Here is a 16,844-nt window from a genome sequence, read left to right on the forward strand (position 1 = left end):
ACGACCTAAAGCGCCAGTTGAAATATATAGGTATTACAAATGAAAATCGACTCCGACTGTAACATATGTATATGTAGGTACATTTAAAAATAAATATAATACAATTCAACGCCATCAAAAGTAATACCTCTTATATAAACTTATTTGTATGATATAAATGTTAAATTTCTTATATTTTTTTCGATGACTTAAATATTTAAATACATATATGTATATGTTGGAGTTCGGTCTTTCGTGTCATGTGAGGAGGACGTGCTTCTGCGTTCCTCCCGCTATTACTCGCTTAAACCCGGCTATTGCACGAAATTTAACTTAACCATCTAATCACTTATTTTACTAATTGCATCCTAGTATAATTTAAGTGTAAAAATAAACAGCAAATCGGTCGTAAAAAGCGGTTTTATATCAGTTATTTCGAAAAATATTGTGCTAATTTTTGTGTCAAATCGGTGTCAAACGAGATACATCTCCCTACCTGAATACAAAAAAAGGGTCCTTCGCCAGCCAAGTCGGTCCCACAGAAGCAATAAATCTTCCACATAATTGCTTCCAGCCAAAAATCTTTAACGAACTTTACTTAATAGCAAACAGAAACGGTGTTTCCCAACTGTCTATCAGTTCTTTTTCATATTTAAATTATATTAAAGTAATTCGTGTAATTTTATATACTTTACTAAAGTTATTATTAAAATATTAAATTGCAAACCGCACTCACATATATAAATCCGTTGTCTCCAAAGAGGCGTCTCACGATAAAGATCTGTAAAAAAGTAGTATAACAATTGCTAATCTATTATTATCATAACTAACTACTTTCACTTACAAAGTAACCCTGTTAAATGGCATGTAATAACTCATAAGTGATCCAAGTGATACCTAGGATGACTATATGTCAAAGCTGACCACAGAGAAGAGTTTATGGCGGTAAGAACTCACTCCTTGAATGGAAATCTCTCTCAAGTACCGCCTTTTTCTCAACACATCTTGGATAAATGCGAGAAAAATAATATCCAAACCTCCAACAAGGTAAGAGTGACGATGGATGATAGCTTAGCTAATAGAAACCTGTATTTAGCCACGTACAATGTAAGAACGTTATCGAGTGAAGGAAGTGTGCTTGCATTAGAGAATGAACTAGAAAGTATCAAATGGGATTTAGTAGGACTTAGCGAAGTAAGACGAAAACAGGAAAACCAAATAATCCTAAAAAGTGGTAACTGTCTCTACTGGAGAGGGCTACCAAATGGTAGAATAGGAGGAGTAGGGTTTCTTATCAATAAGAGAATAGAAAGAAATATTATAGAAATAAACGACATATCGGAACGTATATGCTATGTAGTATTAAGAATCTCGAGCAGGTACACTTGTCAAATCTTCCAAGTGTACGCCCCCACATCTAGCCACCCAGACGAGGAAATAGAAGACTTCTACGAAAAACTACAGGGCGCATACGATAATAGCCGCCACCACTTTAAAATAATCATGGGCGACTTTAACGCAAAAATAGGACAAAAGGCAAACACAGAAAGAGCAGTAGGCAATTTTGGTACCGGCCAAAGAAACGACAGAGGCGATCGCCTCATAGAATTCGCAGAACACAACAGGCTCTTCATCACTAATTCATTTTTCAGGAAAAACACCAACAATAAGTGGACTTGGGAGAGTCCTAAAGGAGACAGAAACGAGATCGATTTCATCCTAACAAATGCCCTGCACTCCGTTAAAGACGTTAGTGTTCTAAGTAAAGTAGATATAGGCAGCGATCACAGATTAGTCCGTGCCAAGATGGCCATTAATATAAATTGCGAACGTAGGAAATTAATAAAAGGATGCAGTAACTCTCCAGATTTCGCTCAACTAAGGTCTAGGAAAAAGGAATTCGAACTCGAACTTGGAAATCGATACGGGAAATTAAACCCAGAAGCAGACATCGAGGAATTGAACACTGTAATTAGTTCGGTTCTAACCTCAACAGGTAAGAAATTAGGTGGTTTCAGGAAACAGATTAAATTAAGCAAAATTTCAGCGGAAACAAAAAACCTAATTAAGCATAAAAGGAATTTAGATAGGGATAATAATAAGCAAGAATACAATCTAGTAAATAAGGAAATTAAGAAGAGAATAGTCAGGGATGTCAGGGATTTTAACAGCAAGCTAATAGAAAATACCATTAAGAATAACCGTAGCCTGAAAAAGTGCAAACAGGATCTTTTCTTAGGCAAAAACCAAATGATCGCAATCAGATCAGAGAGCGGAGTAATAATTAGGAATAGAGAAGAAATCATAGACAGAGTTTACACGTTCTATGCAAAACTATACGAGAACGACAACGGCCAATTCCCCACTCTGGAATCGACACACGGCCAAAGGGTTCCTGCAGTATTGCCTAGCGAAGTAGAGGCCGCGCTAAAAACTGCAAAGAATGGTAAAACCCCAGGGGAAGATAATATTCCCATCGACTTACTAAAATGTGGCGGCCCCCCCCTAATTAATATCTTAGCTAGGCTTTTCAGCAAATGCATCCAGAACCAAGCTATACCAGAAGGATGGAATAACGCAACTATCATTTTAATACACAAAAAAGGCGACAAAAGCGATATCAAGAACTACCGACCCATTAGTCTACTTTCAGCGGTCTACAAGCTCTTCACGAAGGTTATTACAGAAAGGCTGAAGAATATCCTCGACGAGAACCAACCTATAGAGCAGGCAGGGTTTAGGGCAAATTTCAGCACAATGGACCACCTCCAAGTAGTTGGCGAACTAATCGAGCGCGCCAACGAATATCAACGGCCACTGTGCCTAGGTTTCGTCGATTATGAGAAAGCCTTCGATACAGTTAGTCATAATGCAGTACTTAACGCTCTAAAAACACAGGGAGTGCCGGAACCCTATGTGGGACTGTTAGCTACAATATATAAGAATGCCACAGCTTCAGTTAAAATTTTTTCAGGTACAGATAGATTTAGCATAGGAAAAGGAGTAAGACAAGGAGATACAATCTCGCCCAAGTTATTCAATGCGGTGCTTGAGGGAGTTTTCAGGAAATTGGATTGGGATACAGCCGGAGTAAGCATCAATGGTCGCTTTTTGAGTCACCTTCGGTTCGCAGACGATATAGTTTTAGTAGCTCGTGATTCAGCTGACCTACTTATCAGACTAACACAGCTGGACAGGGAAAGTAGAAAAGTAGGATTAAAAATTAACGTAGATAAGACTAAACTAATGTTCAATAGTTATTGCATGCCTGATAGCATCCCCTTAGATGATAAACCAGTAGAAGTAGTAAATAATTATTTATATTTAGGTCAAATAATTGACATGTCTGGTAGTAAAAATGAAGAGATAAAGAGACGTATGAAACTGGGGTGGAGTGCATTTGGACGGATGAATGCTGTTTTTAAATCAAAAATGCCACTCTGCCTGAAGAAAAGGATCTTTGATCAATGCGTTTTGCCAGTGATGACGTATGGATGTGAAACTTGGACACTGAACGCCAAGATGCAAAATAAAATCCAATGCACTCAAAGAAGTATGGAACGCTGTATGCTTGGCATAACGAGGAAAGACAGGAAGCGGAACACGTGGGTGAGAAATATGACAAGGGTAGTGGACATAGTGGATAGAGTGAAGAGATTGAAATGGCAATGGGCGGGTCACGTAGCTAGGAGGATGGACGAAAGGTGGACAAAAGAAGTGCTTGAATGGTACCCGAGAGAAGGCAAAAGAGTAAAAGGAAGACCGCAAGGAAGATGGGTGAACGAAATTAGGAAAATGTGCGGAATGAGATGGATGAGTGTTGCGCAAAACAGAGACGAGTGGAAGCGTGTTGGAGAGGCCTTCATCCAGCAGTGGATGGCGAATGGCTGTAAATGATGATGATGATGATGTATATGTTGTGTTTTTGCATCCATGTCATACATATGTTTAAGAAGCTGCCACTTGTCAATAGTACAAATTTGTCTTCAATTGTTTGCTCAATAGACGTATGATTGATTATAAAATATTTATTATTTCAATACGTGTTGTTTTCTTTCGCTTCTGACACAATATTTGGTCGAATATACGTAAAGTAGCAATTTTTTTTATCAACAAATCGTTCGAATTTTCGAGCAATTTCATGAATTAAAGGACTTATCCTGTTTCTGGATACTGTACACATAGTAAGTATGTAGGTATGTATAGGAAATTTTAATTTACATTCCGTGGGATCTGTTTCGAATCATCGTTGCCTTTTTTTAATTTAACATTGCAGTGTTGAAATTGGTCCTGGGAGACCCCGAGGCGTCCTCGGCCCTCCAGATGAAGGGTTTCAAACCCCCCCAAGTTCGATCCGGGGGTCTCGGCAAGGGGTAGACCCAAACTAAAACATGTTCCAGATCCCATCTACACACGTACATATGTGTGTGTAGAGACCTCCTACGATCGTGGATTTTTTAATATATTTTTAATTAATTTAGATAGGTATGCAAATGTCGGACGCGATCGCGGGTCATAATATGCACGCGCTTGCATGTGGATATATTTTAAATGCATTCCCCAAAAGCGGAGCTGGAGCCATTAATCAGTCTGGAGGGCGTGCGCCCCTCCGTGCCGGGGGCTTCATGGGCCCCATTGCTCCCCTCGTGCCCCCACACCCCCCCAAATCCACCACCCCGTTCCACGGAACACTTTCACGCCAAATTACTTTTTCAATGTGTATCCGAAATGCAATTAAAACGCATAATAGCGCGGAAGATTTACGTTCGTAAGGCGACCTCTTAGTAGCCATAGGTTGGTTTTTTTAATAAATTTTCTTCGCCGGAAACTCTTGGAAAATTCGTTGCATGTCTGCTAGCGCTAAAAATCGTTCCTATATACTTTTATTATTTTTCTGATATGTATATCTGTATATCTTCTTCGGTATTGATTATATCTTAAGTAAAGATAGGTTATTGATGAACGTTGTTGTATTCAATTTGTGTTACAGGCAAATAAAAATCGTTTGGCGCTCGATGCGCCGAAATGAACTATCGTTTGGTAACCAAACTAAAATATGCACTTGACCCTAGCACGCCAACTTAATAATTTATATATGCATTTTTTGGGGTTCGAAAAACTAAATACTACAGATGTTAAGAAAATAAACTGCCACTTCCGGTTGAGGGATGATTACCAAATTTTATACATAACTTGTTATTACGCTTAAAATTCTAGATATGAAATTTCAGTTCAATAAACCAAAAGGTTTCTGAGAAAAACATAAAAACCTCGATTCTCTAGAGTCAAAGTACTACTTCCGGTTCAGATATAAATATTTAAAATATATAAGGCTATAAAGATTATTATTTCTTTACATGTAAAGAAAATTTAGTCCGATTCAGTTAGCGGTTTGGGAGATAATTGAATTCAAACACTTAAAAAAAGAGGAAAAAAATTTACGTCGTGTCGATAAGAATTTCCGTAACCGATACTAAGTTTCAGTTCGATCGGATTTTCGGTGTTCATAAAATCCCCAAACAAACACAGACACACACACACACATTTTTTCTAGATCATGAAAATGTAATCAGTGATCTATTCTGAGATCGAATCAGTCAAAATCTCGAGTTCGAATTTTCGCATGATCACAAAACTCCATCTATTGTTACTGCGTACATAGATAAAGTAATAATCTTTAAGCTTTTAAAAGGCGACCGCGTAGCTATTCCTAGTCGTCCACTTGTCTAATGCTTACAAGAATTAATTTGATCGGTTTCATAAGATACAGTACTATTTTTTTCCTTGGTCAATTTACAAAAGAGTATATGTAACGCTACGTTCTCCCCATCGTCCCATAGGGCAACACTCGCCCTTTATTTCGAGTGGCCACACAGGAAAAAGCCTTATAGGCGCGCGCGCATGGAGAGCGAGCCCCTCTCACCCGCCATCGACCGTCGAAGAAAGATCTCTCCTGTGCACGTCTCCAGGGGGAGTCGGGGCCCAGAGATCCACAATCATTGCTGAAGAACCGCTGTGAGGTCGAGTGTAGCATCACTCACTCCCCTGAGTTCCAGCACAACGTCCCCTGTATTCTTCACGCCGTTTCCGGAGAAACCTTAGCCGTGAGAGGACCGACCGACCAGAGGACCGCAGAGCCAGCTTCCCGACCACGAGGAAGCTGTTATCAACGAGACGATTTGCAGTCAGGAACCTCCCCGACTATATATAACTGTATCCCAAGGTTAGTTCACGTTTACATATAACCCGACCCTTGGAAGAAGAACGACTTAAACGCCCTCTGCATCTCCCACCGCGAGATCAGATAAACGCGCGTAAAACCGTTCGTTACAGTATGCATTTTGTTTCTCTTTCATATAAATTACTTCATTATGGTTTTGGCCATTCCCCCCATAAGAGATTGATTAATATTTTGTTAAAATTCTTTCACTAAATAATGGTCACTGTCAAGTCCCCATCCTTGCAATTAGACGAATCAATGGATGCCACTGATATCGCACAGGTATGTATGTGTATTTATTCGAATGGGATTCCAAGATACATACATATGTCTATTACAGAGGAATTAACAATTTTTATCGATGAACGGATAAACGAGAGGTCAAGATATACATATATATATATATGTAGTTCATTCAAGTCTTTTATCAATAAAACGGAATTTCCAATACATAAACTGGTGTCGATTACGACTGATGGAGCTCCTGTTATGGTTGGGAAAGGTCGGTGATTACATCCCAAATGTGGATCGCTACCAGGATAACCGCTGCTACGAAAATCGCTCGCGCCGTCTCCTGTCGCACGAAAATTCGTCGCACAGGAATGATATTAAATTAAAAAGATATTAAATTCAGACGATGTGATGAATGTCGCATTCAAAATAGTTACTTCTATTCGAGGAAGCAGGTTGCAAAGACGCAGATTCAGAGCATTACTAGATCTCAGGGAATTACTATTACACACTGATGTAAGGCTAAGCCGTGATAAGTTTTTAAAAAGATTTTAGTAAAATATTAAACTAATATTAGGTCCCATTAAATATCAAAATTTGACCTTATTTTGGATGGCAACTGATCAGAATCAGAAATTCCCCCTTCCAAATACCTTTAAATCTGAATCTTGAAGTTTTTCGGTGACTTTTCACGTGTTCACACACCGTAAAAGTGCGAGCCGGTAATTACCCGAGTATTCGAGGATGGCCCCCGGCCCCGACCTTACCTCTCATTAAGTGTTTACCTTAACCCGAAAATAATTGAGTCCTGTCAGTCGATCCTGCATCATCCTGCGACGACTATTAGCGTTGATCTTTTTTAAATTAAAATCTCGCGCGAAAAAAACATTTAATGATACGTGGCCACAATCACGAACCGCACAAAGGGCAACGCAACGAAGGACTGCATCCGACTTCGGTTTACTTTTGTTTTGACTTCGCGTCGTTTGAAACACCTGCAATTATGTTATTATTGTAAACGGTGCCTTAACTATCGTCTCGAATAGACGAGACGTAAAAACCAGACGTTTCCAAACGGCGAATTTCTATTGTACGAATCACCAATATCAATCACTTATCATCAATTATGTTCGGTAGAGCGTTTACCTGTGCATCATAGACCGACAGGTCGTGATTGACAGAAATTTTCAAATCACAATAAAAGTTGAAAAATATACTCAATTATTATTGCCACGATTCAAACTTCATGATTGACAGAAATTCCTACGGTCATTTTCATCATAAAACCAAAAGACTAGTGATTTTCTCAGAGCAATCAACTTACTCGAAAAATAGATGTTTATTAGAACGCGACTTTCATGAAATATATGTACATACATACATATGTATGTACCAGTGGCGTGCGGTGACTTTTCAACCAGAGGTTGCTGTCCAAAATCAGTTTACTTTTTTAAATTTTATTTTATTCTTCCAAACATTGTCATATTTATATTTATTAAAATGTCTTTGACACGTTTTCGTTTTTGAATGAATATTCAATATTGGTGTGGATTTTGGGCTCTTAACAATAATCTATTTTTCATCATATGGTAGAGAAGCAAATGTCCTTTTTAGTACATTTTTAATTAAACAATTGCAATTATTATTAATAACGGTGATAAATCCACTTGCATTGTTACTTTGGCTTTCTATATTTAGGGCCATAATAAATAATAATTTAGGACGTAATAAATTACAATAAAATAATAAAAGTAAATAACTTAGGACGTAACGTACGAAATATCAATCAACGAATCAAGCGAAAGTCCATACATAAAAAGCGAATCAAGTCCATACATACGCAAAAGGAGATTTTGCTTCCAGAGCAAGTGTCGCGCGAGCGAGACGACTGTAGAGTCGTCTCACTCGTGCGCATACGCAATAGTGACAGCTCACTTATGCGCATGCGCAAAGATTTGTAGAGAACTTCAGCATCCATGGTAATACAAGCTTGATGGGAAACAAGCAACGGTCATGCAGACGGGGATGCTCGTTTATGTCAATTTTGGATCAGACAAAATATCGTATATATCATAATCACGTAATCAAAAATAAATCAAATAAAGAGAAATATAACTAAGAAATTCAGAAAACAAACGTTATGAAAATATATTTGACGTAAATTTTAAGGGATTCGCAGCATCCACAGCATCCATGGACGGCACGCCACTGATATGTACATACTTACATACATATAAAATGTTCTGCGTTGATCAAACGGGTGGATAAAAAGTAGAAAATATAACTTGATTATTTATGACGGTATGAAAATAGAATTGAAAATAGTAAATTTATATACCTAGTGAAAAATAAAATTTCAATTTTATACATATGTATGTATACTAGTCATAAGCATAACTCATAAAGTCACAACATTTGGTTTAATAATTCTACATTAAAATTGAAACCAATATTCAGGTATTCATTTTCGAAACAATATTAAATATTTAATTCTGATAATTACTAACTAAACTAAATACATACATTTATACAGATTACTTAAAAGATATAAATCGAAGTAACGAAAGTTACATTTCATTTGATTGTTGTTTTAAATTACATAATTGAATATATTTTTATTGTCGTCTGTCCAAAAGTATTTACTCGAAATTTGAAGGACTTAAACTTTTAAAGAAACATAACTAACTAATCTTTCTCTTACAGTACATCTATATATGTACATATACATATAAGTATAATGTTCGGACACATTTTAGATTGAATAATAAATATATATATATATATATATATATATATATATATATATATATATATATATATATATGTATATATATATATATATATATATATATATATATATATATATATATATATATATATATATATATATGTATATATATATATATATTTAGGTTTGGGATACAAAAATCTTAATATTTTACATCACGTGAATTTCATTTATATAAAGTGAACATTATGAACTTTTTAATATAAATACATATAAAGGTATATATTTATTATATAAATATATATATTTATATAATAAATATATACCTTTGTATGTATTTATATTAAAAAATTCATAATGTTCACTTTATATAAATGAAATTCACGTGATGTAAAATATTAAGATTTTTGGTTCCCAAACCGCTTTAACATCCATTAAATATTGGACCTAAATTATTATTAAAATATAATCCACACACATACATATATGTATATTATATGTAGTGTATACAATTTTCCTATAATTTAACCAGAATCGGGATGGGGGTGTACTTTGTGCTTGATTTATTCTCCTAATTTCGAATTGCGGCAAATGCTTTTTGTACCTACTTGCATGTACATATACATATGTGCATATGTACGAGGTATGTAACGTTCGTGGGTAGATAAATTATGGCTATAGTTGCATTGATTGCATCGCGGTAATAAATTAAAGTGTGCACCTGGAAGCTGTGCAATTCCAACGTACGCATTAGAAAGTTTATGATACAACATGCATTCGTCAACTTCCAAAATGCACTGATTTTGTGCGTGAGTAATCTTCAATTTAAGTATATTGTAAATTTTGTAATTATATGTAAACTTTTGATATTTTCTGTATGAAAAGTGTGTAAATGTATTTTATAGGTATTCTACGGGGAAAAAACGTTAAATAACAATTAAATCGGATTTTATTTCCCGTGACCGTAGATTGCGATAATTTAACAACGAAAATCAAATCTATATTATATCTAATGATACAATTATTCCTCTCCTGAAATATCTTTTATTAAAATTTCATTATTTCTACGATTTTTTTGGCATTACCCTTGTTATTTATTTATTTTATTAATAAAAAAGATTTATTTACCATTGTTTTTTGTTATAATTTTTTTTATATGAATATGTATGTCTGACCGAAGTATCGTTAGAGGTTTTTGGAAGGGCTCTGAGCTCTGGGTTGAAGGGCTCCCATACAAAATCACTTGGTAGGTGCTGGGCGACTATGATTGTCCTTTATGCAATTTCTCAGTTTTTTTTTTTACCTAGAATCGCCAAATTTAGTATGGTATATTTTCACAGTTATAGATATTAGAGAAATTTTAAATTAAATCTGGAAAGAATGTTCCATATATCGTATGGGTAATCAGTGGGTCTTTATAAACATTTTACTTCTAATTATATTGTTGTTATTCAGGACTTACATACATTAGATAATAAAACAATAGAATTACAAGTTAGCAATTATATATACCGAAAATATGAAATTACATGAGATCTATTTTTAAATAAAAAATGCCACTTTGCCTGAAGAAAAAGATCTTCGAGCAATGTATGTATATATGAAAAAGATCTTCGAGCTTATGATGACGTATGAATGTGAATCTTGGACGTTAAACGTGGAAATGTTACACAAAGTCCAATGCATTTAACGTTGTGTGCTGGACATAAAAATAAGAGATAGGAAACGCAATACGTGTGTGAGAAGTATAACAAGGGTAGTTGATATATGTAGTTGATATAAGAGAATGTACGAAAGGTGGACAAAATAAGTGCTGAAATGGTTCCCGAAAGAATTTAAAAGGGTGAAAGGATAGCCACAAGGAAGATGGATAGATGAAATTAGAAAAATGTGTGGCGTGAGATGTATAGGAGTTGCGCAAAACAGAGACTAGTAGAAGAGCCTGTTGGAGAGCCCTTCATTCAGCAGTAGTTGGTGAATGATGATTTAAGATTTTAAAGAACATGATCAACGAAAGGCGAAGGCAATCCTTCTCTATAACTTCCAACCATAGATATATTCTATATCTATGCTTCCAACCGAGAATGTACACTAATGGATATTTTCCGAGCAATCAACAAATTATGATAATATATAATATAAACCGCTGCAGAAGATTGCATGAGAGAATGCGAAAAATGGTTTTCCTCGAACGATTCAGTGCGAAATGGCCATCGCCTAGCGCGAAACCGGTGCATCGAGGAAGAGAAGTGCAACACTTATATGCAAATCACGCGAGACCTCGGGTCAGGCGAAACACACGCCACAACACGCTGAAATTCTGCAGAAAAATTCGCTAGAAACTAGAAGACGTATTACCTACCCACAGTACAGTACAGATATAACCCTTCGGCGACCGGCATTACGTAATGGAGTAAGTATGGTATGGCGTGTCGGTACTGGCGAATAATCAATACACACGTGCACCGACCACCCGCTTGCATGGGAAGGTGCAACGCGTAACATACGCAGTTACGCACCAGGTTCGTATTCTCCCCCCTTTGAACCTCCCCATCCCAATTTCAATGAGGAAATTCGGCTGCAGAGGAGCCTGGAGCAGATTTTCGGGATGGTGCAACATTCAGTTGAAATTTTACATCCATTTCTGAGCACGTCCATTGGAGGTGTTCTAACTTTGATTTTATTGGTGCTCCAGAAGATACAAACGGACGTAATCATTGATGTATAATACACATAGATGGGCCCTTTTTTAACTAGCGGGGAAGTTGGGAAAACAAATGGTTTTTTCCCTACGACGCAGCGGTACCTACCTACCTACTAAGAGAAACTGGGCATGCGCCATGTATTTTGCATGCGCCAAAAGGGAGACCAGTATAAGACGTGAGGGCGGATCTAGTGTATTATACATCAATGGACGTAATGCATAGATTTTGTAAATAAAAAATATTTTCTTGAAAATAAAATCAAATCTGAAAAATCATGCGAAATAACCTGAAGATAAAAAAATAGATATTCCTATTTATTCTGCTAATTATTACTATCAGTAAAAGTAGTAATAATAAATAATAAAAAAATATTATTTAACTCACCTAATTAAAAACAGATTTTCAAGTGTTTTTGCCGCATAGTGAATTTATTTAATAAACTTTCATCATATGAAATATTATTTATTTATTGAAAAATCAACAGACAACAGATCTAGAAATGCATAAAAATAAAGAATGAATGTAACAAAATAACATCTGAGCCCAATCATTGACTTTAGAGAGTTTTTAATTAATATTATGTATTAGATGTGTTATGACTTATGAGCATTTATAAGAAACGTTTTTCAGCTATTTTTCCTATTATGCTGTACATTAACATTAGAAAAAATATAATACTATGATTTCTAACAAAATTAAATTAAAATTGTAAAATAGAAAATGATCAGTAGATCAGTAGCTATTAAAATATATATATATATATATATATATATATATATATATATATATATATATGATATATATATATATATATATATATATATATATATATATATATATATATATATATATATATATATATTCTATTTTACAATTTTAATTTAATTTTGTAAATTTATATATATATATAAATAAATTTAATATATATATATATATATATATATATATATATATATATATATATATATATATATATATATATATATATATATATATATATATATATATATATATATATCATATATATATATATATATATATATATATATATATATATATATATATATATATATATATATATATATATATATATATATATATATATATATATATATATATATATATATATATATATATATATATATATATATATATATATATATATATATATATATATATATATATATATATATATATATATATATATATATATATATATATATATATATATATATATATATATATATATTATATATATATATATATATATATATATATATATATATATATATATATATATATATATATATATATATATATATATATATTATATATGTATGTAATAGAAATAGAAATGGACCAATCGATCAAAACTCTCCCGATGGCAGTTCTGAATTGGTGCAAGGAAATACCGAATAGATCAACGTTAATCAGATCCCCGTTAAACATACATATGTATGTACGAAAAACACGCTATAGATAGGAATATTTTAGGCAATTGGTTTTGAAATATGAAGTGAAAAGAGTGCAACGTGTCTAGTATACCTAACTGGGATCCGGAAACCAACCTTACTCAGTGAAATTGGGACAATCAAGGAAACCATTTAGGAGCTTAAAAAGGAATATAGCATCAGTGAGTCGTCACCTGACAGAAAGATTGTTAAAGGATAGGAGTTTTAAAATATAGGGAACAGTGGTATGGGCGTAGATAGGAAAACGGTAGCGGTTATTTCATCTGACTTGCAATGCTGAAAGTATCTACGTTTAGCAAAAATGCATTACGCACTATTTCGCACAAAAATCAAACCCAAAAAATATATATTTCGTGTTCGAAAACGGTTATGTGTCCAATCCGGGACGTCTGGTCACCTTAGTTTAAGAGTGAAATTTTTTGTTTCTAGTTATCTAAATTTTCCCCGGCCTCGAAAATGAGTTAATGGCATATTATTAACATCAAACCAGACGATGCTTATTTTTTTCTATACTTAAAACCAATTTTCAAGTATTCAAATTTGGTTTTTAATACCTCTTGAATACTCGAAATTTATACATATATACATGTTTTAATGTTTTTAAACAAACGTTCGTAGACACGTCCCGATACAATATAATTAAAATATGTTTTGCTTTGTAGAGAACGCACGAGGGGATAGTTCCAGCGTTGCAGTTGCATTATTGCATTGCGCACATACGCAATGCAACGGATGCACGTACACCTCGTTGCAATTTAACGGTAGCAGCTTTGCGATATATTTTTACTACTGGAAATATTAATTTCACGTGTCCAAAACACAGTTCAAATTGTTAATTTATCGAAACGTATCATGAAACTATACGTACAAGTAGACATTTGCGTCACGCGTTTTTTAGTCGCGCTCGGGGCGAAAAGGTTAAAAGCGTACTGTACTTTTTTCTTCGTCTCAGATGATGATAATTATATGTGTATGTCGGTACATGTCTATCTGTACATGATGTCATGTAAATTCCGCTCACATCCTTGACCACTCACGTGGTGCACGTGAACCCGCAGTTTGCAATGTATGGCGTCATTATTATTTTGTTGTTGCATTGTTGTGTGTGCAAGTGTTCAAAATCGACGCAAAAAGTGTCAGCGAATCAATATGTCGCATGTGGGTGATGTACATATGTCATGTATATATGTACAATAGAAAGATAATGATATAATTGATTGTTGGGTTGACTTCGTTGAAAAATTTGGTATTAAAAGTTTTTCCCTACATTTTACTTGATGGAATGATTTAGCTGTTTTGAAAAATAATTAATTTGTTTATGAATTTTTAAGTTGAGATTTTTTTGCATAAATTAGTTTTTTTATCGTACGGAAGATAAATTTACTAATACTATTTTGGTAGGTTTTGAATCTATAGAAAATCAATACGCGTAAAATTACAGTAAGCGGTCAACAATTGTAAGAATCTATATTCAATAGATATTATACATACATATATTTTGATTTTTAAATGCTTTTTATTATTACGAAATTATGTTCACAATACATCTTATATCTATTTTAATAGCTACTGGTCTACTGATCATTTTCTATTTTACAATTTAATTTAATTTGGTTAGTAATCACAGTATTATATTATTCTAATGTTAATCTAAAGCATAATAGGAAAAAGAGCTCAAAAACCTATTTACAATCCTTATAAATGTTCATAATACATCTAATACATAATATTTATTAAAGGTTAGTATTCGAGGCGTTATTCCATACAGGTGAAGCATAGGTTAATAATGGTAATATGAGCGCGCGATATAATTTTATTTTATTTAGCGTTGATAAAGAACTATGGCGATTAAATATTGGATATATTGAGGATATACCCCGCATCGCCTTGCATTTCGCTACCTCAATGTGAGGTGCCCATCTCATTCTTTTATCAAACGTTACACCTAAATATTTTATTACTGACTGCCATTTCAGACTTTCTCCAGAGGGGATTTTCAGATCTGAACTTGGCTTATGCTTTCTAACACTTAAGAATATGGCGTCTGTTTTGGTTTGATCAATTTGAATTTTCCACTTAGTGAAGTGTTCAGTCATTGTTTTAATTGCAAATTCAAGATTTTTAAGAATAGTGTCTGGTTTTTTGCTACTTGTGAAGCAAGCTGTATCATCTGCATATAGGGCTGTATCATCTGCTCATACATACATATATAATATACTCGTATTATAAATGTATGTATAATATCTATTGAATATATTTATGGACTCGCAAAAAAAAAAAAAAAACTATACTTCACTAGTAATGTGCTACCTGCTGGAAAGCGAATATCACAACCAGTAGCATGGACTAGTGGGTAGCATATATGCTTTTGAACATAGTGGTCGCGGGTTCGAGTTTCACTAGTAGCTGCTGGCCAGATCTTGTTTTGTGACTCCGGGTCGATCGTTTCCTATCAGAGTTTGCCAATTTATGTAAAAAAAATTTTTGCCAAGTGCAATGAAGTTAACTTATCATTAACAAGGAAAAAGTATTACATTTTTTAATACAATAGATAAAATTGCATCTTTTGAATTAAAAGTGGATGAAGAAGTTTCCATAAGTATTTTTAGAGCACTTACATATATAAATTGAAAACAACTCTTTTGCAATATTTTCCGAAAACTAGTAAGGACAATTTCTGAGTTTGGAATCCATTTTCCGTGACAGCTAAACCAGTAGGCTTAAGCGCAGGTAACTATGAAATCTAATTGATTTAATTAGTGACTCTGATTTGAAACAAAAATACAAAGAACAGCCTTTAAGTGATTTCTGGGCGAGTTTTTCAGAAGAGTACCCCAATTTTTCGAAACAAGCTATTATTGTTTTACTTCCGTTTTCTACAACCTATTTATGCGAAGCGGGATTTTATTATTAGGCTGCATCGAAATCAAAGTGCAGGAACAGGCTCGACGTCACACCGGATATTAGAATGCAACTTACCAATATTGTGCCTGATATCAAAAAGATATGCAACTCAAGGACTCAAAATCATCAAAGTAATTTAGTGCTTTATTTATTCATATTTTTATGTTTATATTATATTACAGTTAAACCTTCCAACGGGCGCGCTGTCGTAAAATTTACGACAAATGCGCTTTATCGCATCTCCCACTCTTACTCCTACTTGATAAGCATCGAGCTTCGAGCTATTCGAAGGTCAGTGTTTCCCGAAACTGCAGGCGAATCGGTTGTGCTTATAAGTTTTTGTGAGTCATCGATATTTGGGAATTTCCGTTGAGCGTTTCGTTGAGTCCTTTACATGGAAGAAGCATTCTGCAATTGAGTTGGTTTGTATTAATTTTAAGGATGAAGATATTAATTCTGACTAATAGGTAATATTGATTCTGCTTAATAATTCTGACTAATCATCGAATAGGACGATAACATATTTTGTTTTGAAATGTTAGCATATTTAGAGTGTTGTTTTGGTTTTTTGTTTAGAAAGTAAAATATATATTTATAAAGTATTG

The sequence above is a fragment of the Arctopsyche grandis genome, chromosome 9 (assembly GCF_051622035.1).
Source record: "Arctopsyche grandis isolate Sample6627 chromosome 9, ASM5162203v2, whole genome shotgun sequence".
NCBI classification, from domain to species: domain Eukaryota; kingdom Metazoa; phylum Arthropoda; class Insecta; order Trichoptera; family Hydropsychidae; genus Arctopsyche; species Arctopsyche grandis.